This window comes from Pseudochaenichthys georgianus, chromosome 1, assembly GCF_902827115.2.
Source record: "Pseudochaenichthys georgianus chromosome 1, fPseGeo1.2, whole genome shotgun sequence".
Lineage (NCBI taxonomy): Eukaryota > Metazoa > Chordata > Actinopteri > Perciformes > Channichthyidae > Pseudochaenichthys > Pseudochaenichthys georgianus.
The window spans coordinates 2,236,398-2,259,425 of record NC_047503.1 but is presented as its reverse complement, the minus strand read 5'-3'; the positions used below and the strand labels follow the sequence as shown (position 1 = coordinate 2,259,425).

Sequence of the window (23,028 nt, the reverse complement as noted above, 5' to 3'; positions counted from 1 at the left end):
ATATTATCAGTTACAGTTAAGGTCTCCCTCCCAGGACATAATATGTCCATTAAAACACACACAAATCTGAATGAGAGAGTTTCATCATTAGTTCTGTACGGCAGACTTGTCCTGTACATTGTTGTGTCTCCATTATGTGTCTCTCTCTGTGCTTTGTAACACGTTTTGGCAGTGGTGCAAAGAGCAAAAAAGTGTGAAATTGATTTGGTTTTCACACAGACAAATACTAGTTTGTGTGGATAATCATTTGACAAAAAGATGTATGCCCAGTGGATAAGGGCTCAATCATGGATTAGGCCGACTATTCAGATTAAAATCAGCTACAGTCAAATAGGATAGAGATTTAGCAATGCACAGTCAGCACAGGTCGGCATGCAGCGGGTCCTAACAACACAACTGTGAATGAGAAGTGTGGTTGTGGTCCACTTTCCCCTTAGTTGAAAGGGTCCTCAGAACCAGAGGGCTCGTATCCTGCTACTGCAAGCCCTGGGTAAAAGGACAAATCCACAAGTTACTGTATATCGGTAAGGAGAGATTTTTAGAGAAAAATGTGATCACACCAGCAGCAAAACATTCTGAACTCGCAGACACACTGCAATCTGTAATGTGCTACCCCATATTATTATACCACATTTCTTGCTACTTTTACATGTAAATAAAGAGATAAGTACCCAACCAACAATCCTGCTTATTATAACCGCCGTCTGACCCTCTCAAGATTAATTCAATAAGGTTTTACAAATAATTTGGATCATGGATGGTTACGCAAAAACAGTTGGTGGTCATCAGGAATAGCACTTCTATATTTGTTTAATGTCAATTTGAAACTTCTTATTGTGTACAACGACAGAGGTATTACTGCGTGTGTAAGATCAAAAGGGAGAACAGAAATACGTGTTGTTAAAAAATGTCTGCACTAGTGAAAATCATCATTCCAACATCATTCATCATTCACTCATCTTCACTCATTGAATGCCTCAGATTTATCAATATATGCTGTACTGTAATTCACAACGTTAAAGTGATACCATTATTACAAATGATGTCCTACATACTGGACCCATCTTGATCCTGACTCAAGTTGCTGTTTTCTTCTTTCAGCGCCGTGTACGGACCTGAACCACTGATGCTTCAACCTAACACTCCCCTCTGCATTACACCTGCCAGCACAGGTAATGATGTACGACTGCAAACACACACGCACAGACACATGTTGTATCTGCTATGCTGTATGTGTGTCCAGAGGGTAACTGGCTGAGTGTAGCTCTTTAGAAAATATTGGCTCTTATTTTTTGCACAGGGAGTTGCTGGAACTCCCAGGAAGTAGCGTACGAAGCCATAAACTCCCGGCACTGAGCTGGAGAACATTATTCAATTTCCATTTCATTCAAGCTTTACTCAGCCGGCTAAAAGCTGCAGCTTATCACCTCTGTCCTGAACACAGAGCACAGAAACCTGGGAAAGAAAGGAGGAGGGGGATGTCTGAAAAACGTGATAAATATTCAATTATGTTAGTTTTTTTTGCGTCAACTTTATTTGCATGTTGTGCAGTGCCGTGTTGACGCCATTATTGAGAATATTATATTGCTAATATGGATGTATTTAAGCAATGAGTCCCTTTAAAATAATGATAGAAAAATATGTGTATTTCCAAATTGCTGAGTGGATATATTTATTGAGCACAGACAGACTTTGCAAAGAGGATTTAAAGTTCATTTGATAGCAGGTTTTATTAAACTGATTTGCATGCATCCTCCGAAAGGATAATACAGAATATATTTTTGAAATGATTGAGCCTTGACATTAGCTATATTATTTCTTAAGTGGTAAGTGATTTATGATGATGGTTGATAGTCTTTTAATATAGCTGTCTCCACAAACTTTTGCATCTGCTTGTGTCTAACAAAGCTAGAAGGTAAGGACCATTTATTTTTGTGTTTCTTTTTTTTGGTGATTTCACTGAATTACTGTAGGCTTTGCAGGCTTAATATTAAAGACCAAAGGCCTTTTTTCCCCACTTCATCTATTGAACTGAGATATTTCAAGTGGCCTCCTCTTTGTTGTCTTCCTCTTTCCTCTTGTCTCCTTCCTGCATACCCTCCTCTCAGCCCCCCCCCTCTCCTATCTGCTCTTTTTCCGACAGCTCTTTGGGTTATAAAAACCACCATGATATATGATGTTGTCTGACCAAAACACTAAAAAGTCCCACAGCGATCTAAACAGTGCTCTGTCATTACACACGCACACGCACGCACACACACACACACACACACACACACACACACACACACACACACACACACACACACACACACACACACACACACACACACACACACACACACACACACACACACACACACACACACACACAGCCATTTTGGAATAATGTCCACATCGACAGTTTTTCTGTCCCAAGTGGGTATGTTGGCATTTTACACTGGACAATAAAGATACATACAGGCAGACACTAGGGGTGTAACGGTACACGTACCCGTACCGAAATTATTCGGTTCGGTACACGTGTGTACCGAAGTGTACCGAACGAATATAACGTTAAACGTAAAAAATTGAGAACGTGAACAACTTCTTGGAAGTAATCTCAGGTGCTGCGTCGCAGCATTCAGAGTAATTTCCTCACATTGAGCTCATCGCGTCATAGAGCGAGCAAGTCATTTCATTGGATGAGAGGGCATGCTATGAAAGCTGGTCAGAGGGATGCGTTCAAATTTAGTCAGTAATAACTGTCGAAAATTAATGGCGAACGCAGATAAAGTTGAGCTCGAAAATCCTCCAGCATCATTGAAGTCTCCGGTTTGGGAACATTTTGGTTTCGCAGTTACGTACAAGGATGACGGACAAAGACAGGTGGACCAAACCAAAGTTGTTTGTCGGCATTGTTCAACTAAAATTAATTACGCGGCTGGCAATACATCAAACTTGCACACTCTTGAAAAGGCATCACCGGAACGTGAATATAACCGGTACCAAAAGAAAAAAGACTGAAGTGCAAACCCAACTCCCGCTAGCATTTGAGCCCCCACCACTCGCAAAAAGTTCAGACCGAGCCAAAGCTATTACAAACGCCAAATATCCTTATGTTGCCATGTTAGCAAAGCGCTACCTAGCTGTATCTGCTACCTCTGTCCCTAGCGAGAGGGTTTTCTCCACAGCAGGAGACATTGCTAGTGCCAGCAGATCTGCCCTTTCGGCAAGCAATGTGGACAAGTACAACTTTCTTTAAACAACATGAAAATACAATGACAAGCAAGTCCTAAAGTCAAGCTGGCTGCTTAGGTACTAGTACAGTACAGTTCAAATACAGATAATTTCAGTTCATCGAAATGCTGCACCTTAATGTTCATTTGATTATATTTTGTATTTATTTGAGTGAATATTCACAGTTTAATAATAATTAAAAACCCAAAACTAATAGTTTATGTTTTGTGAGTACTTGTACAGTAAAGTTCAAATACAGATTATTTCAGTTCATCGAAATGCTGCACCTTAATGTTTATTTTATTATATTTTGCATTTATTTGAGTGAATACATTATTCACAGTTTAATAATAATAAAAATATATATATATGTTTTGTTTTGTGAAAAAAAATTCTGCTGTACCGAAAACGTACCGAACCGAACCGTGACCAAAAAACAGAGGTACGTACCGAACCGAAATGTTTGTGAACCGTTACACCCCTAGCAGACACACATAATCAAATAGGCACAAACACACACATACCCCTCAACAGCAGGAATCAAGGAATAACATTAGCTTAAAAAAAACCAAACAGTTTTTAGTACAACAACGTTATAAAGATTTGAATGGCCAATGTGCAGGGGAAACAAGTGAGTCTGTGACAGAAAATGTGTATTTTTCCTGCTGTCCTGATTTCAATAAGAAGATGGTTCCACCCAGGGCTGCCCCTGGCGAACTTGTGTCCCCTCGCAAAGGTGTTTGACTAGGCCCCTCGGGTCTGTACACAACTGTGTGCCCCCTCTGCAAGATGAAGCCCAACTGGGAGTAGGGAGGGGCTGCCCTGGTTCCACCTGAAATGTGGTGTACAATGTTTGATACATGTTAGTGGCCCGCTAAGTCTACACAATAGGTTGCTTTGCTGTAAATCATAGCCTTTTGAACCGAAAATGTCCTATTGTTTGGGACATCAGGAGTGGAGTGCACCAGCTGGGCGTAAGACTGGTCGTAACTCTATGTCCGACGTAGAACCGAAGGTTAAGACCAAACTAAAGTTATGACTAGTGCACCACTTAGACTTAAGCACTGTATGTGTTGCGCCTGGGTGTAACTTTTACGTCTAGTATGGAGCAGGCGTACATCGGAAAGACAGACTAGTATCCATAGTAACATAAAACAGGCAAGAAGGAAAATAACGATGGCAGTGCATCTTGTTTACAGGTTTAACAACGAAAGGGCATTAAGACGAGAAAGAGTCGTCCGTGATCGATAAAACCCACTGGACATCTATTTGGTGATGAGCTGATAGAGAGGCTTCGTTTTGGCAGACAAGCCCTTTATGAATGAATCGAGGAGATCTCCCCTCAACTACAGTGTTGGTGCATTAAAAAACAGACACAATGAACATGTGTTAATATTGCAACCAATAATGCAAAGTGCAATACTGTTGTCAATTGCTATTTCTATCATGGCTTGGCCAAGTTAACCTTTGAAACATTCATAATGAGCTTTACTGTTGTCTAACATTATTGTTCATTCAGTGACAATAAGTATCTCCAGCATATAGCCAGATGAACATACCCTTCCCATAGCCGTTCTGACCTGATGGTGTAATGTGGAGGAGCTCCGGTATTACACCCTGGTGTGTGTCGGCAGTGTTGGACAGGCTTTGTGAGCAGCATAATGCTAGTCTCTCTTTGCGACATAATAGAGTCTCCTAACACTCATTGTTGTCTGATTAGGCGGAACAAAAACAGCTTTATAAAGTCAGGGCAATTACTGTTACAGCCCTCATATACATACACACAAAGCTTCACTGCTCTGCAGAGTCTGCACCAATGTTAACTGACTACCTTTGGCCTGTATAATCTATTGTCCAGTGGAATGCAAATTGGAGCGTAAATTGGAGATGTATGTGGGTGTATAAGCTATTTACAGTGGTTCATCATTTGTTTACCTGAGTGCAGAGAGACACATTACTTTCAGTTTTGGTTGATGTGGTAGTTAATAAGTGGAGAACCCTCCTGTGATGGCAGTGTGTGTAGGCAACCCAGTCTCACTACATTTCGTGTTGTGTTATCGTCACGACATTGATTCGTGTTCACCAACACAATTTTCCCTTTTTTTTCGTGTCACACAGAACGATTTTAAAAGCAATGTATTTCTATTGGTAGTATGTTTCGTGCCTGCAGCACGTCTTTTTGTCCGTTCGGGTCTTGGAAGACCGGAAGCTGTGGGGTTCATAAAAACATGTTCTTACTCAATATCAAGCCACGATTATTGTTTTAATTTTAAATCGTATAATGTCGGACTTTTTTTGTCGTCTGTGAGGAAAATAATTGGGGCTCAGAGCCTCAGAATACTGAAATCTGTATTTTGTTCCTTCTAATTTGTTATTCTTTTCTAAATAACACACTGTTATTTACTCACCAATAACCATAGACTGTATATATAAATGGACGTAGTGTCCGTGACGTCACCCATAGGATTCTGCAGAGTTGCCGTGAAGCCCTTAGTAGGCGGAGTCGGCCACTAACAGCTTGACAGCAACGTCAGAGTCTAATCCCGCCTGCTCCAAATAAGGGCAAAGAGGCGGAGCCGAGGCGGGACCTGCTGCCTCCGAACTGGAAGTAAACAGAGCTAGCTCAAGCTAAGAAGCTAAGCGAACATGACATACATGCATACCAAGTTACTGCTAACAGTGTAGTTCCCCAATATAAACGTTACATTCATAATCACATGAGACAATCTGCAAGAGAATTAGCTATATTTTGTTATTCTTAATGCTTGTCATTCACACGTTAAGAAAAGAAGTACCGATACATAGCAGAACAATTGTGGCGATGTTCAGCTTAATAAGCCTTGTTCAACATAATTTATTTAGCTAATACTACAGCAGGCGAACCAAGTCTGCGTTTCGCTGCATTCCTTGATCTCCAGTTAGAACGACAGACTCCACCGCCCGGACCTAACGGAGCCGCAGTGGGCTAGCTCCGGGACGCCGGCTGGAGCTAGCCCCTGCGGCTCCGTTAGCTCCGGCGGCCACCACTGGGATAATTGGGTCCCCTATTAACATTTGCTCCCGTTTAGCATTATGGGCGTCATAAACATAGACTATAAAAGTCTTACCCAAGGCTGAATCATAAACTAAATGTATATGTATTAGGCTGTCAAATTAACGCGTTAATAACGCAAAAAAAACGCCACTAATTATTTTAACGCGATTAACGCATGTGTATTTTTTTTCCTCGGCCGCCCCGTAGTTTCAGAGCGCATCGAGTTTAAAATACCATCTACAAGCTGATGCTGACAGCCCCGCTCCTGCCGCCCGCTTGTGGCAGACCACACTTCCACGCTCACCGGCAGGCACCGACTGGCCATCGGGAGGACCGGGAGGGTGTGTGTATGTGTGGCCCGAGCGAGTGAGAGAGAGACCTTTACGTGCATTGTTGTTGTTAGCATCTGGTGCTAGCTAGCTGCGCTAACGGATATAAGGAGCTGTTTAAATGAAAACAGAAGAGCGCTCTATCCACACAACTGCGCCGAGCACTTGACTTGATGCAGGAAGCCAGTCAGCGGGACATTGTACGAAAAGTCAGCACACTCATGATTGCAGCAACATGATTGCAGCGTCCAGGCAGCTCCCGTTCGAGCATATGCCTTGAGTTGCACATAGCTCCAACGATCCAACACACACACACACACACACACACATATATACAACACACACACACACACACACACACACACACACACACACACACACACACACACACACACACACACTCACACACCATTTGTATTGTATGAGAGAGGTTCCAGGTTGAATTGAGGCGAATATTTGTAATGTTCAGAGGTTGTTGTGTTTAATATTCATGAGAATATTTGTCATTGTTCAAATGATAATAAACATTAGCATAAAGCATATTTGTCCACTCATATGTTGATAAGAGTATTAAAAACGTCCTCTAAGGTACATTTAGAACAGATCAAAAATGTGCGCTTAATCGCGATTAACTATGGACAATCATGCGATTAATCGCGATTAAATATTTTAATCGACTGACAGCCCTAATATCAGGGTTGCCAACTTTCACGCATCTGGCGTGTGACACACGCTTTCACCCTCAATCTCACGCTCTCACTCTGCCCAAACTATTCTCATGCCAAAAACAAGAATACCGAAGACTAGAAACGGTTTTGAAAACTTTTGTCAGGTAGTGATCGTCTTCTCAATAGAACATCTTTGATAATGTCGTCTGGCCAATCAGAATCAAGATAAAGGCGTGGTGTTGTTGCAGGAAGTCCCGACAGAGAATACTTTTGCTGTAGTACATCTATACATCGATACAACATTACGTGTTGATAGAAATCAACACGTAATGAAATAAGACCCCACAGTTTGATGATTGATAGGTGTGTGGGCTGTCTTTCATGTTGACACACAGAACAATGGGGGCTATCAACCCTTATCCACAATGTAAAGTAATTAACACAGCTTCTTCCCTCTTCTCTCTGTGAGGAGCAGCAGGTTCATCTTTCAGAAAAAGTAACAAAAAACTAAAATGGCATTCATTTTTTTAAATATGTCGTGTAGTAATAGATGTATTTATTTTTCTTCTCAAGAGAGTACCAGAATGTGTATTTTATGTTAGTATTTCAAAAAAATCTCCTGGGGGAGAATCCCCCCAGCCCCCCCTACAGGGGTTGGGTTTTCAGCATGTCAACTCTTTCACCTGTGGGTAAATTGCAGGATTGGCTCCAGGTCGCCCTTTTTATTTACTACAAGACAAATGTGCCTTTTTATTTCATACAGTTCAATTTGGATTGAGACAGGGAAATAATCTAAACTTCACGCGTGGCGTTTCACTGTCAAGGGGAAGTATGTAATTACATTGCGAATACTGACTTCACCCCACCACTGTATGGGTTAGCCCTACCATAGATTACCCAACACAAATACTCTCTGGCAACTGCCGACCCGTATTGCGCAAGCGCAGATCTAAGATCCAGTAGAAATGAGTAAAAGTAAAAAGTAAAAGTCTGCTGCTTATTGTTCTACTAGGCCAAAATAGAGTGTGTTAATTAATATGTTTGGCAGTTTGGAGTAAGTCTGTAGATTTGTTTGTGTGTGTGTTTCATGTATAGGCCTCTCACGATAATTAATTTTGTTGGATACATTTTCCAGGAAATTATTGCGATAAACAATAATATTGTCGGCACCGTTGTATGACCATTTTAGACCCCTGACATAATGATAATATATAATAATAATTGAAGTACATCCTTTCGACCTGCTAGTCACATCCTCATGTAAATGGAAATGTATCGAGTTCATTTTTATTTATCGTACGATAAGTCAATTAATTGCTTATCGCGACAGGCACACAATAAAACAGTGGAAATAAACATGTGTTTGACTTTCATTATTGAATGAAACTTTGTGCCCTTTATAGTCTGTGTCCAATTTTGTGTATTTGTATATATTGTATATATATCCTATATCCTGTATATATATGCTAAGGTCCCGCTGCTGACACGATAGCAGTCATTTAGTGCGCATATGTGTAATTAAACCCATAATATTAAAATCTCACTCCAGCCAGGTACCCAAAGTTGGCAACCCTGCTAATATGTATGCATAAAGGGTTACGTCCTTAGCTGGCTAATAAGTAACAAGCTAAGCTACCAAGCACACAAACACCTGCGAACGGGGTTAACATGTATAATATTATCATTTTAGACTTCTTGGAAGTTCTGTTAGTACATTCAAGCGCACAGCACGACATTTTAATTGTCTGGTATTTGTAACAATATTCCCTAAAAGGCACAATCACCACGAACACGGCTAAAGCTAAAGGGTCAAGTACAGTACTATGACTAACTAACGTTGTAGCCTCTATGGTTGAGTAGCCTAGCAGAGTGGACAAGTTGCTGTTAGGTGAGGCATGTACATGTCCATCAAAGTGACCACGCCCTAATTTATGCAAAAACGTTAAGACCTAATATAAATAAAAGGGTCGTGTTAGAAAACAATTCACTCAGAGATTCATAATCATGAAGGTGGAATCTAACTATATTGATAATAATATTTATTGCATCCATGGGTAGAAACATGTTTTTTTCTGCTGTAAAGTTGGGCATTTTAACATGGCGTCTATGGAAATTGCTCCTTTTTGCAGCCAGTCCCTAGCGGCCCATGTATGAACTGCAGTGTGTGGCACTTCCGTATTGGCGTCCCGGCTGTTCCCCAGGGTTTGCCGCTTGCCAATAACACACAATTATCCTTGGCTGCAGTCGAATAGTCCATTTAGCTTAGGAACCTTCCTAACGGAGTGAAATTACCCGGAAGTCCCTCGGTGGCAGCCATGATAAGTGCCGTTTGAATTCTCTAGAACAGACCTGGGCATTGTACGGCCCCCGGGCCACATACGGCCCTTTGGTTGACTCTGACCGGCCCGTGTAAGGTTAATTGGAAATGACAAAATAAACATATTTTCTAATTTTACCTCATGCATGGACTAAAGCTGCAATGCTTTTATTTTGAAGTTGTTTTTTATTCACGTACATAATTACGCAATACGTCAAATCAAGACGTGCACGTTATTGGATCATTGTCACAAGACGACTTTAGCGCTCAAAAATGTCAGCTCATGCTAAAAAAAGAAAGGTAGATGCCGAATGTAGGGTTTTCAACAAAAATTGGACTGCTAAGTATTTATTTACTGAAGTCGGAGGTAAAGCCGTGTGTTTAGTTTGCGAGGAGCAGATCGCCGTGTTCAAGGACTACAATTTGAGTCGGCATTACGAGACGCAACACACGGAGAAATACAAAAACTTGACTGATGCTGAAAGGGGACGCGCACATCGAACGCTTTGCTAGCGAAGCTGCAAAAGCAGCAAGGCTTTTTTACCAAGCTTCACACATCCCAGGATGCAGCAACCAAGACCAGCTTTGTGATATCCCACAAAATAGCTAAACACAGTAAGCCATTCTCAGAGGGGGAGTTTGTCAAAGAGTGCTTAGTGGACTCTGCAGCACTAATATGCCCTGAAAAAAAAGAAGCCTTTGAGCAAGTCCCGCTGTCCAGGCGAACCGTGACGAGAAGGATCGAGGACATTGCGGGGAATCTGGAGCTTCAGCTGCAACATGAAGTGGCAAGTTTTGACTTTATCTCCTTGGCTTTGGACGAGAGCTGTGATGTCCGCGACACAGCGCAGTTACTCGTATTTGTCCGTGGGATAACGCCGGACTAACGCCGGACTTCAAGATTACAGGCATTGGCAGCAATGTGGCCGATGAAAGGGACGACGACAAGGAGCGATCTGTTCACGGAGGTAAGTGTGCATGGACACGCTGGGACTGAAATGGGACAGACTGACAGGTGTCACAACAGACGGTTGTCCAAATCTTACAGGTAAAAATGTTGGACTTTTGAAACGTATGCAAGATAAAGTGACTGAAATCGACGCAGATCAGAAATTGGTATGTTTGCATTGTATTATACACCAACATGTGTTCACCATGTTATTGATGTTGTTACTAAAATAGTAAACTTCATCAGGGCACGGGCATTGAATCACAGACAGTTTGTTGCACTTTTGGAGGAGCATGAGACTGAGCATCGTGACATCGGCTACCACACAGCTGTCAGATGGCTCAGCTTGGGCGAAGTGCTAAAAAGAGTTTGGGACCTGAAAGCAGAGATTCAAGAGTTTTGTGAGAAGAAAGGCAAAGACTTCCCAGAGCTCTCAGGTGAGGACTGGATGGCAGATTTTGCATTTGCTGTTGATGTGACTGCACTGATGAATGAACTGAACACCAAACTGCAAGGCAAGGGCCTTTTTGTTCATGAAAGGCACAGCCTGGTGAAGGCTTTCATGAGAAAGATGCAGTTTCTTTCAAGCCAACTGGAGAGCAACACTCTCACTCACATGCAAACCCTGAAAGAAGTCACACCATCAGCTGATACCTCCGCAGGTCCTCATCCATGTTGGGAGCACTGCATGGAGAGTTTTCAAGGCGATTTGAAGATCTCCGAACAATCGAGGATGAAATGCAGCTGGTTTCCTCTCCCTTTACCTGCAGTGTGGATAATGCACCCAGTGATGTTCAGCTGGAACTCATTGACCTGCAGTCTGATGCAGTACTGGTAGAGCGCCAGTACTAAGTCAGGATCTCTGCTGGATTTCTACTCTTCTCGCGAGGAGGAGAACTTTCCAAACATGAGGAGATGCTCAGAAGATGTTGGTTCTCTTTGGCTCTACCTACCTACATATGTGAACAAACATTTTCAAAGATGAAGTTTATGAAATCCAGGTATAGATCCTCTCACTGATGATCATCTGTCAGCTGTGCTTCGCATCTCCACCTCAGACATTCAGCCTGACTTCGATGCACTCGTTAAAGCCCAGCAGAGACTAGATTTCTTTCACTGAACAAGAAAAAAGAACTTAAAAACACCAGATGAGGTGGTTAGACTACAAATGTAGGCATGTAAAGGTACCAACTAGCAGTGAACTGGGACACTTTCTTTGGAAGCCTTTTTCTCAAAATCACAGTTCAGTGATGTTCAGTGACAGTTCAATATGATGTATCTTGCTGAATGTTTGGAGCACAAAGACAATGTTGTGATTTCTTGAGAATGCTAAGAACCTTTACACAACTTTCCAACAGTATATGAAACTCAAAATGTGTTTTGTAGTGAATGCGACTGAAAATGTTCACTAATATGAGTCAGAAATGGTGAAAAACGTTCACATTTTGTTTACCATTGTTTTGGGAAATTTGATTGAATAAATTATATTTTTTGTAAGGCAACCTCACTTTTCCATTGCTCAACTATAACATATACTCTTACCAGCTTGTCAAAAAAATGCTATTTACTGCTTTTTATAAAGAAATACAATTAATATTATGCAGAATTGAGTTCAGCCTTTTGGCCCGGCCCTCCACAATATTTTTTGTTTCTCATGTGGCCCCATGGAAAAAATAATTGCCCACCCCTGCTCTAGAATGATAGGAAAGGAGGTTTCAAACATCCTTTATAACCTCCTTTAGCTTAGGAACCACTGGACCTCCCTCAACGAAAGGAGAGGAGAAAATGCTGCCCCACAATGCATTGCAGCCGCAGCATTTGCTCAACAGCCGGCCGTTCACGGAAACAACCGATTATGACGGAGAAATGATATCATGAAAGTTACGGTGCTTATTAAGCATTTTAAAACGTATGTGGTAAGTTGCTAAAGTGCTTTGTTTTGAACGTTCATCAGTATTATAATCAAAAAGAGAAATATGAACGTTACTTTTTACTGAAATGATCAAATAAAGTCGACATTTCACAGTCTTCACAGAGCTGTGTGGGGTTTGTTCAACTTTTAAAAGATGTTTGAATGGTGATATACACAGTGATAGATGTTAAGGACTAACGTTTATAATAAATACATTTGTATTGATTTTAAGATATTTTCATAGTTCATACAATCATACGTATTGGGATCATTTGTATTAATGTGGACCGGAGGGAGAGGGTGACGAGCATAAGTTTCACTTTACTTTTTTATTTCAATTCCAACTTTGGTCCTGAAGAATATGTTTCTCTGTTGTCCACGTTCATAAAGCATAAAACAACAGCATCAGAGCACGGTGCAGAGTCTCTAGATGAGTTTACAGTAGTCCCTCGTTCTTATTGAACATCCATGTTGTAGTCCGCTGTATAGAAAACTGTAGTTTCCATAGTTTCCCCACAGCAGCAGACGCACAAAATGACGTCCGCTGGAGCATCATAAACACGTCGGATAGTGAAAGTGCAGTGGATTCTCTAAAGTACCGCAGTCTCTTCTCCTAAGTCCTTTTGAATTCTCCTATCCACTATCCCTTAACCCCGTGACGTTTCACTCAGAGGTCAAGGAATAGGAGATAGGGTTAGAATTTAGGAGCTGATTTTTAAACTATCCGACCGCAACCCTTGTTTTTATTTAATTCCATAATCTCGGGCTTTTTTGGCGTCCGTCAGGAACTGAATTTCAAAATAAAAATAACCGGAAACAGACGTAGGCCTATAAGGGACATTTCGAGGGGCTCGACATTAACGACTGCCCGATGGCCCGAGGCAATCTAGTATTTAGCTCGATTTAGCTCGGGCAATTAAGCCTCACCTGCTGGTTGCCCGATCGGGCAATGAAGCCTCACCTGCTGGTTGCCCGATCGGGCAATCTATTATGCAGGAATCCCGCGGGGTTTTAAAAAGTCTTACATTTGATCATCTGAATTTAAGGCCTTAAAAAGGTCTTAAATATGACCAAAAAAATAAAATATGGTCTTAAAAATGATGGGATTTGAAAGGTACTTCTGTGTAGCGATCGCGTCTAAATGTGTTTTGGAGGAAATGTCCAGGCTGCAAAGTAACCTATACGGTAAGAGCCTTTCAGTTCCCCCCAACAATCTGTATTGAAATAAATCAACATGGAACCAGTAATCACTAACTTTGTTTCTTCCGGCCCCTTATTGGGGAAAACCCAGCTAGTAACCTAGCAACGAAGCTTCAGCTAGCGGTAGTGCTGCGTACCTGGACTCACATTCAGGTTCAGGTCCGGACTCAAGTCCAGAGGTTCAGGTTCAGGTCCGGACTTATAAGTCAGGACCTGAACCCATGGCTTTTGTCAAGTTGTGTGAGTAACTAAAGTGAACTTATTGTGAGCTAATTATCAATTGAAAATTAACTCATAATCAACTCAAATTCAAACTCATCCGGTTTATTGTGCTCCCTTCCAACTTGTGTCTACATTTCTCTGCAAAGTACAAATGTAAAAAAAACACTTTTTGCCACTTAGTCTACAAATGACTTATGACAGAAACTACAGTAAACTACTACAAAGTTCAAACATGTATTTCATTTACCAAACTAAAGTAACCAAACAGTCCGTGAGCTGACTGAGCCTAAATCCCTAAAACTTTGCTGAAAGGTAGAGTGTAGAGTAGACTATACGCATTACACTGTTACACACCTACTATACAGTATAGGCTACACTGTAGTGACTGACTGTACAGTCAGTGTACTGTACTGTCTGTACGCCATGTCTTTTCTACAACTCTACATGTGTACATTATACAGTACATCAGGGTGCGAACTGGAGGGGAGCAGGGGGAGCTATGGCTCCCCTAGTGGTGACATGAGCTCCCCTGGGAACATGGTTTGTGACATTTGGGGGGAGCTCTCTAAAATACTGATATGATGACCAAATAAATTCCATTTTGGGCATGTTTTTTTTTCAAAGGTGTAAAATAAGTGAAATAAAATTATATTTAGAGTTTATGATTCATGAAAAAAGTGTCGCCTGCTTGTACGCTGCCCGCAGCTCCACCCACTACCCACTCACTCGTTTAGTTAGCACTGCATGTTTACCAGGCATTGTTGCTGCTGCTGACATGTCGAAAATAAAAAAACAACGTACCTTGGGCAATTTCTTTAAAAAGACGGCCAAACAACCTGATCAAGAAGACCAACCGAATGTAGCTGGTGGTAGCACATACGTTGTGACTGCTGCTACAACAGAACCGAGAGAGGAGGGAGCTAACGTCAGTGCTAGTGCTAACTTGACAGCTAACGTTAACTTGGGGGCTGAGAGACACAAGAAGACGAGCCGTTGTGTAGTGTGTGTGGCGTCGCGTCTCTCCAGGCAGTGAGAGGGTTGTGTTGTGCTATAGCTGTATTATTAATATTAATATTGTTCATGGTTGGTGCCGCTGGCTGCTCTTATCGCGTGTGTTCGGCTCTGTGTAGGCTACAGCCATAATAGGCTATAGCCCATGTGAAACAATGTAGCCTGTTTTTGAGTCATTTTAAATTTATTTAATTAAACAGTCAAACGTTACATTGGTAGTTATTTATCAATCAATCAATCAATGTTTATTTATATAGCCCAATATCACAAATGTTACATTTGTCTCAGTGGTCTTCACAGTGTGTACAGAATATCAGTATGACAATACGACACCCTCTGTCCTTAGACCCTCACATCGTACAAGGAAAAACTTCCCGGAGAAAACCCACAGTTTAAAGGGAACATGGGAGAAACCTTAGGGAGAGCAACAGAGGAGGGATCCCTCTCCCAGGACGGACAGACGTGCAATAGATGCCGTGTGTGTGTGTGTGTGTGTGTGTGTGTGTGTGTGTGTGTGTGTGTGTGTGTGTGTGTGTGTGTGTGTGTGTGTGTGTGTGTGTGTGTGTGTGTGTGTGTGTGTGTGTGTGTGTGTGTGTGTGTGTGTGTGAGTGTGATTGATTATCAAGTTGATTGAAGTTTGCGTAGCCCATACATGCTCGGGAAATCTGTTGACATGAACATGATCCATCAGGACGTTTCATGTAAATGTAGACCTGTGGCACCAACCCATGTGCATAAGATTTTCTCTTTATAATAGGCCTATGTCTGTGCTGTTGCTATTAATGCACGGATCAGCATTTACCTCCCCCCCCCCCGCAAAAAAAAACAAAAATCCCGGCTCCCCCGGAGACCGTGGTATAGTTCGCACACTGCAGTACATACTACATACATAGTGATGTACATACAGAAATTAAAATCAATGTTGATATGGCGTAATTTTGAATTAAATACACTATCTAATTTAAATCAGTTTTATTCTGAAAAAACCGGAAGTTCACACTTAACTTAATACTTTTATTCTGAAAATTATTCACTTCCGGTTAGCATTAGCATGTGGCGAAATGCTACGTTTTCAAACCGTGAATCGAAGGTGAAATGACATGTGATGTTGTACACTGAGCACACTGGGATTAGCACTCATTTATTGACACTGAATAACGTTTATCAGGGAATGTTTAAATAACCACAGACACCAGAATATACGTAAGTGCTAGTTTTTTTGCGAGTCCAAGTACCGGTTCCTGACGTTCCGGTTTTAACCGGACTTGAACCGAAACTTTTTACAAGTCCAGTACCGGTTCGGCGTACCGGTACGCAGCACTAGCTAGCGGCAGTCAGAAACTCATGTATCTGCAAATCTACTTACAAATAAATATGGGGAAGTGTAAATTCAATTTGGTTGGAAAACATCGAATTTAGTGATTGGTTGAAACCAGTGGAGGGAACGTGTTTGAAGCCCGCCGCACCTTTTGAAAAATAAATGTGCGTTTGTTTTGCTAATGTAGCGTTAGCTAGTGCAGCGTTAGCTAGTGCAGCAGATCCCACAACAACACCGGAGGACCTCTGGGCGACGTTTGGTCGACGTCAACCCTAAAAGCGGATGTGCTGTAGACGCTAAATACCGTAGCTAAACACCAATCATACAACAGCAACGATGAAAGATTGTAGCCAAGGCAGCAGAGCTCTGAATATAGCTCTTGTTACTTTCTCTCTCTCTCACACACACACACACACACACACACACACACACACACACACACACACACACACACACACACACACACACACACACACACACACACACACACACACACACACACACACACACACACACTAGGGCTGCTCAATTATGGCAAAAATCATAATCACGATTATTTTTGTCAATAATTGATATCACAATTATTAAATACGATTATTCATTGACTTTGAAAACATCCATTTATTGAACTTTAAAACGAATAATAATTTGAACAGTATATTTTTAACTGTTGATTACCCTGAACGTATAATTCAACTGAAAAACCAATACAAAAAGAAATGATACATTTTAAATAAATAATATCAAAATAATAAAATCCAATAAACAAGATCAACAAATATTTGAGCACTTCCACAAGCTACTATGATAAATAAAAATAAATTAGACTAAAATGAATTAGATCAAATATGTTCAAGTGCACTGTCACAACCTAGCAAAGCAAAATAATGTTGTTATCGTAATTGTGATTCAAATACGATAACAACATTATTTTGCACAGCCCTAACACACACACACACACACACACACACACACACACACACACACACACACACACACACACACACACACACACACACACACACACACACACACGCTGTTATGTTCAGTCACTGTTCTTATGTTGAACATGAATACATTTACTTTGTAAGTAATTATGGGACGTATTTCTTCTTTCATAGCAATTTTCCTTCATACTTTCTTGCCGTGAAATAGGTCTTAAATTCTATTCAAAGTGGTCTTAAAAAGGTCTTAAAAAGTCTTAAATTTGAGTTGGTGAAAGCTGCAGGAACCCTGGTATGGCAATTGTGGAGACGTGTCAGTGCCTGACAGCGGTCAAATCGGTTGGAAAACGATGAAAAAGTTGCCAAAAGTCGGTCAACCCGTCTTTCTTCATGGACGTCGCCATTTTGTGTGCTTCGCGGATGCGCTCGGCTCCTCTCGACTGCTGCTCGGGTCTGCTCGGTCAGCTTCCGGATGAGGAGGCATTCCTTCGACCAACTTCGCGATGTTCGGGCTGGCCCGGTCAATACGATTTCTATACAATGAATACTACCCGGACAATGAATCAAATGCAACCACATTTTCGCGGGAATTTCAATTTGTTACGGATTCTGATGCTGAATACCTAACGATCAATCATTTAAAGTCAGTGTATTACAATGTTTCTTAGTCCACCAAAGCAAGATAAAGCCATGTTAGGGAAACTTCCATCCTACATCTGCTCCCTGATCTCACGGCGAATTGTAAGTGGCTACTGCCTGAGATCGAATGCTGTGGTTTTATTAAATGTGCCAACTGCTAGGACTGTCTTAGGGAAGATAGCTTTTAGATGCAGCTCCTCTGTCTTGGAACAGTCTGCAATTGAAATGGAAACTGAGCAATCTGGTGCCACTAAATGTTTTTAAAGCTCGGTTGGATGCTACTCAATCGGAAGCTGTTGGTACCTGTTTATGTGGATAGTTATTGTAAATTGTAAATCACTGTAATGATGCTGTAAAATGTCCTTTTTGTTGTGCTGTTTATGTTTTTATGTTTCATGTGGAACCTACTTGAGCAGGTCTCCCTTGAAAAAGAGATCAATGATCTCAATTTATCTGGATAAATAAAGGTTTGAAATGAAATGAAAGGTGAACAACCTGGAAAGAAGAAGAGAAAGACTGAGCTGGGAGGCCCCCCAAACCCTTCGTGCGTCATTTCGGCCACGCGCATTTTTCAGGGCAATCTCTATTGGGCTCAGGGCCATCTGTAAATTAGCTTAGATGGCTGTGACGGAGCGGATCACATGAGTGACTGACTCCACCACTGACAGCCGACACACACACCACACACACACACACACACACACACACACACACACACACACACACACACACACACACACACACACACACACACACACACACACACACACACACACACACACACACACACACACACACCACAAACACAGACACACACCAAACATTTCCTGCTCTCTGCCTTATAAGAAACCATGCAATTTATTATTTATTGTGCGTTTGTTAATTTGTTAAGAGGTGGTTAACCTGTTTATGTTTGGGTCGGATTTTTTTATGTTGACAATGTGGTTTGAAGTAATTGCGTCACCTGTTGACGGTAAGCCTGTGGGAGGGGCTATGGGTTCAAAATGGACGGTTTTGGCCCTGGAGGATGACTCGGAAGAATGTTGCAATGAAGGCAACAGCTGGGACGTGTTCGGGAGAGGGTTGCAGAGAAGGCAACACCAGAGCATGTCTACTCTGATGAGTGATGGACGGTTTGATTTGGACATTTATTTATTTTGTTTAAGTTGTGCTGGTTCGTTATTTTATTTTTTGCTGCTGTTATTAAAGTTTTGGAACTCAACCCAACCGACGAGGCCAGTGTTGTCATACGGACAATAGAACCCTGTCACATATGGTGTCAGAAGTGGGATGGCTAGTCGGAGGAAGCTGGGCGGCGTTGCGGAGTGGCGCACGGGACTACGATCCCGGCGTCAGCAGCAGGAGGAGAGCGCGGCTGCTGGGTCGGAGCGGGCATGGGAAACGGAGGACGATGATGAGGACGGGTCCTGGGTGGGCCCAGCGGCTCCTGCGGCCTCGGGGTGGGCCAGTGAACCAGGGCGAGAGGAGTTCCTGTTGGCGGTGCTCCGGGACCTACAGACTTCGGTTCCGGATGGGGGTCCGTTTCCTCAATCGGACTCCGGTGGCCAGCCTGATCGGCCGGCGCCTGGGTGGAGGCACTGTGCGGTGCAGAGATTCCACAGTACCAATGCGGTGAGGACATGCAAACTGTTTGTTGCGGTTTGGACGCATTGCCAAAGCGTGGAGGTGGCTGCTTGCCTTTCCAGGTTGCTGCACATCGCCAACCTTGGGGAGGGAGAGGATAATATGACGGAGCGGATCACATGATTGACTGACTCCGCCACTGACAGCCGACACACACACACACCACACACACACACCAAACATTTCCTGCTCTCTGCCTAAAAAGGAACCATGCAATTTATTATTTATTGTGCGTTTGTTAATTTGTTAAGAGGTGGTTAACCTGTTTATGTTTGGGTCGGATTTTTTTATGTTGACAATGTGGTTTGAGGTAATTGCGTCACCTGTTGACGGTAAGCCTGTGGGAGGGGCTATGGGTTCAAAATGGACGGTGTTGGCCCTGGAGGATGACTCGGGAGAATGTTGCAATGAAGGCAAGAGCTGGGACATGTTCGGGAGAGGGTTGCAGAGAAGGCAACACCAGAGCATGTCTACTCTGATGAGTGATGGACAGTTTGATTTGGACATTTATTTATTTTATTTAAGTTGTGCTGGTTCGTTATTTTATTTTTTGCTGTTGTTATTAAAGTTTTGGAGCTTAACCCAACCGACTAGGCCAGTGTTTTCATACGGACAATAGAACCCTGTCACAATGGCCCACAGTGCCATCTCCCAAAATCCTTAAAGGTCACATGTCATGCTTTTCCGGTTAGTACCCATCCCCTTGTGTGTTATGAAGGTTTTTATGCATGTAAACGGTGTGCAGAGTCAAAACCCTCAAAGTACACTAAAACTCTAACACAGAAAATACCTCCCCAAAACGCCTCGTTGGTGAAACGTCATCATCCATTTGATTCTTCCGGGTACAAGATTACGTAAGCACGTACCCGGAACTAAATGAACCAATCCGTGGAGCCGTTACGTTAAGCCCCCGCTGATTGGTCCAAATTGACCAATCCACGGACTTCCTCACACACACACACAGTGCAGGCAGCTCTGCTGATTTCTCCTCCCTGGCTGCAGGCTGATAACAGACAGTTGGGATCGCGGCAACATTCTCTCTGCAGACCCATTCTCACAGCGTTTATCAACCTTTTTCTTACTCAATATCAAGCCACACATATTGTTTTTACTTGTTTACTTGCTGTGACTTTGTGTGTGCTCAGGATGAGTTTGGCTGTGTTTCGCTGTGTATCGCTAAACAAGGAAACCACACAGGGAGGGTGGGGGCTGGAGCTATTGGAGCTACAATGAGCTGTTAAAGGCAGAGAGTGAAATTCAGTGAATACATGTAGTTTACAGAGATGCTGTTTGAGAAACCAATGTGAGTTTAGAGAATTGCACAATATAAATATATTCCAGTAGACCTCAACAATGGAATTATGATCAGTGGAAATGGCCATGACATGTCTCCTTTAATGTCATGCACTGGCATCATTGTGATACACAGCCACTGAACTGATTACCCAAGATCCTCAGCTATGGTTTAAGCTTGCTGATTGGATGTTTTAGCCGCAATGCATGTAGGGATATGGTGTTAATGGCATATACAATGCGGAAAACTTTTTTTTTTAACAAGAAAATAATACTTTATTCCGAGTGTTCTTGCTTTTCTCTTTGAAAGTAATCACATAACGGCATTGTAATACACGGTTCGGCTGCATTACATATTACAGATCTGCCGTAGTTCTTTATTTATAGAGCCCTGATGAGAAGACCTTTGGAAAAACTGGAAGAAATGCAGCTGACACTGAATACATGACGTGAATCATAAATATATCAACAATTAAACAACATCTTCAATTTCTCTTCACACAATACGTCTCCTTGCAGTATCAACACTAATTCGGCTGACTTTTACATTCCGAGATTATGGAATTAAACAAATAAAAACAAGGATAATTGTGTGTTATTGGTGAGTAAATATCAGTGTGTTATTTTGAAAAGAATAACAAATTAGAAGGAATAAAAGATTTAAAAATACAGATTTCAGTATTCTGAGGCTCTGAGCCCCATTTCTTTTCCTCACAGACGACACAAAAAGTCTGACATTATACGATTTAAAATTAAAACAATAATTGTGGCTTGATATTGAGTAAGAACATGTTTTTATGAACCACACAGCTTCCGGTCTTCCAAGACCCGAACGGACAAAAAGACGTGCTGCAGGCACGAAACATACTACCAATAGAAATACATTGCTTTTAAAATCGTTCTGTGTGACACGAAAAAAAGGGAAAATCGTGTTGGTGAACACGAATCAATAGATTACATGTCGTGACTATAACACGAAATGCCGTGCGACTGGGTTGGTGTAGGATGGTGGAATAGCTATTTGCTATATACAGTAAACCCAGACCTCTCAGTGGAGATATCTGCATTGTAGCAGATAAAGACTACCTAGATATTTCCCTATGTTTTCTTAGTATGGATTGAGCATGTAAACATTTAGTCCCGCCATCATGGAGCATTGTATCCAAAATGTTCCTTAACCTGAAGGATCCATCTAAAGCAGAGGTGGGGAACCTCTGGGCTGTATACGGACCGCAAGACCATTTGGTACGGCCCTTGAGGTAATTTCTAAACACATGTCCTTTTTGTTTTTCTGTTATGTTATTGTGGAACCTACTTGCAGCAGGTCACCCTTGAAAAAGAGATCAATAATCTCAATGGGATTCACCTGCATAAATAAAGGTTTGAAATTAAATGAAACACGCAAAAAAGAAAAATATTAAAGAAATCTAGACCGCAAAATAATTAAACAAGCGAGTGCCTGTTTTTCCTGGCCAAGGTCAGGGTCATTGAACCAGTGAGGTGTTTTCACGTGGTATATGTTTCGTCTGACAGGGGTGCAGTTCTGACGGAGAGCACCAGAACGCCGCTCCGGCACTTCCAAAAATGGCAGTACTCTTAAGGAGCCGTACACATGCCGCAGTTTTTGCGTGGCTGTGTCTTTAGTTGAAAGCCCAGTGGCGATCTGTTCATCTGACATACTGATCATACAGTCAATAACTTTGTTGTTATTAGCATCTGGTTAGCTAGCTATGCTAACGAATATAAGAAGCTTTTTCTACAACCAGTGAGGTAAAGGCACATCTTTATATGATCATTATAGTTATAAAAAAATAAGAGAATAAAGTAAACAGGTATAACATACTATATGACAGTAACAAAAAGTTGTTATTAATAAACAAGTATACAGTTTGAAAGGTGAGTGATTTTGTAAAATATCCATAAAGAAAAATGTTAAATAATGTCCACATGGATAGGAAACTAAATACATGTGCACACATCTTGTGTCGGTACCACTTTACAATAAGACTACCCTTATAAAGGATTCATAAAGGGTTTATAATTAGGTTATGGATTAGGTTGTGAACACTTTATTAATCATTAAGAACCATTTATAAACCAGTTCTAACATAGTTTTCATACATCAACACAGGCTCACTATTTGGCAAGATGACTTAGCCTTTCTATTAGCTACTAAGCGAGAATCAACTCAGTGAGCAACAAATACCAAGGATGCTGGCTGATGAAGAAGACTATGTAAGCTAGGTAGTTAATATAAGACTTAGTACAAGCAGTACAGATACATGTGGGCTCACTATTTGGCAAGATGACTCACCCCGAGATTCCACCG

At 41.7% G+C, this 23,028-nt stretch overlaps 1 protein-coding gene across 1 annotated transcript in view; it reads left to right on the top strand.

Annotated features, from left to right (window-relative positions):
- The window catches only part of tenm3 (teneurin transmembrane protein 3), a 235,705-nt gene that overhangs the window by 18,655 nt on the left and 194,022 nt on the right, over positions 1–23,028 (top strand). Inside the window, exon 3 of the mRNA XM_071202940.1 lies at positions 1,102–1,172. The gene's annotated coding sequence lies outside the window, so the exon portion shown is untranslated. The remainder of the gene's footprint in view (positions 1–1,101; positions 1,173–23,028) is intronic.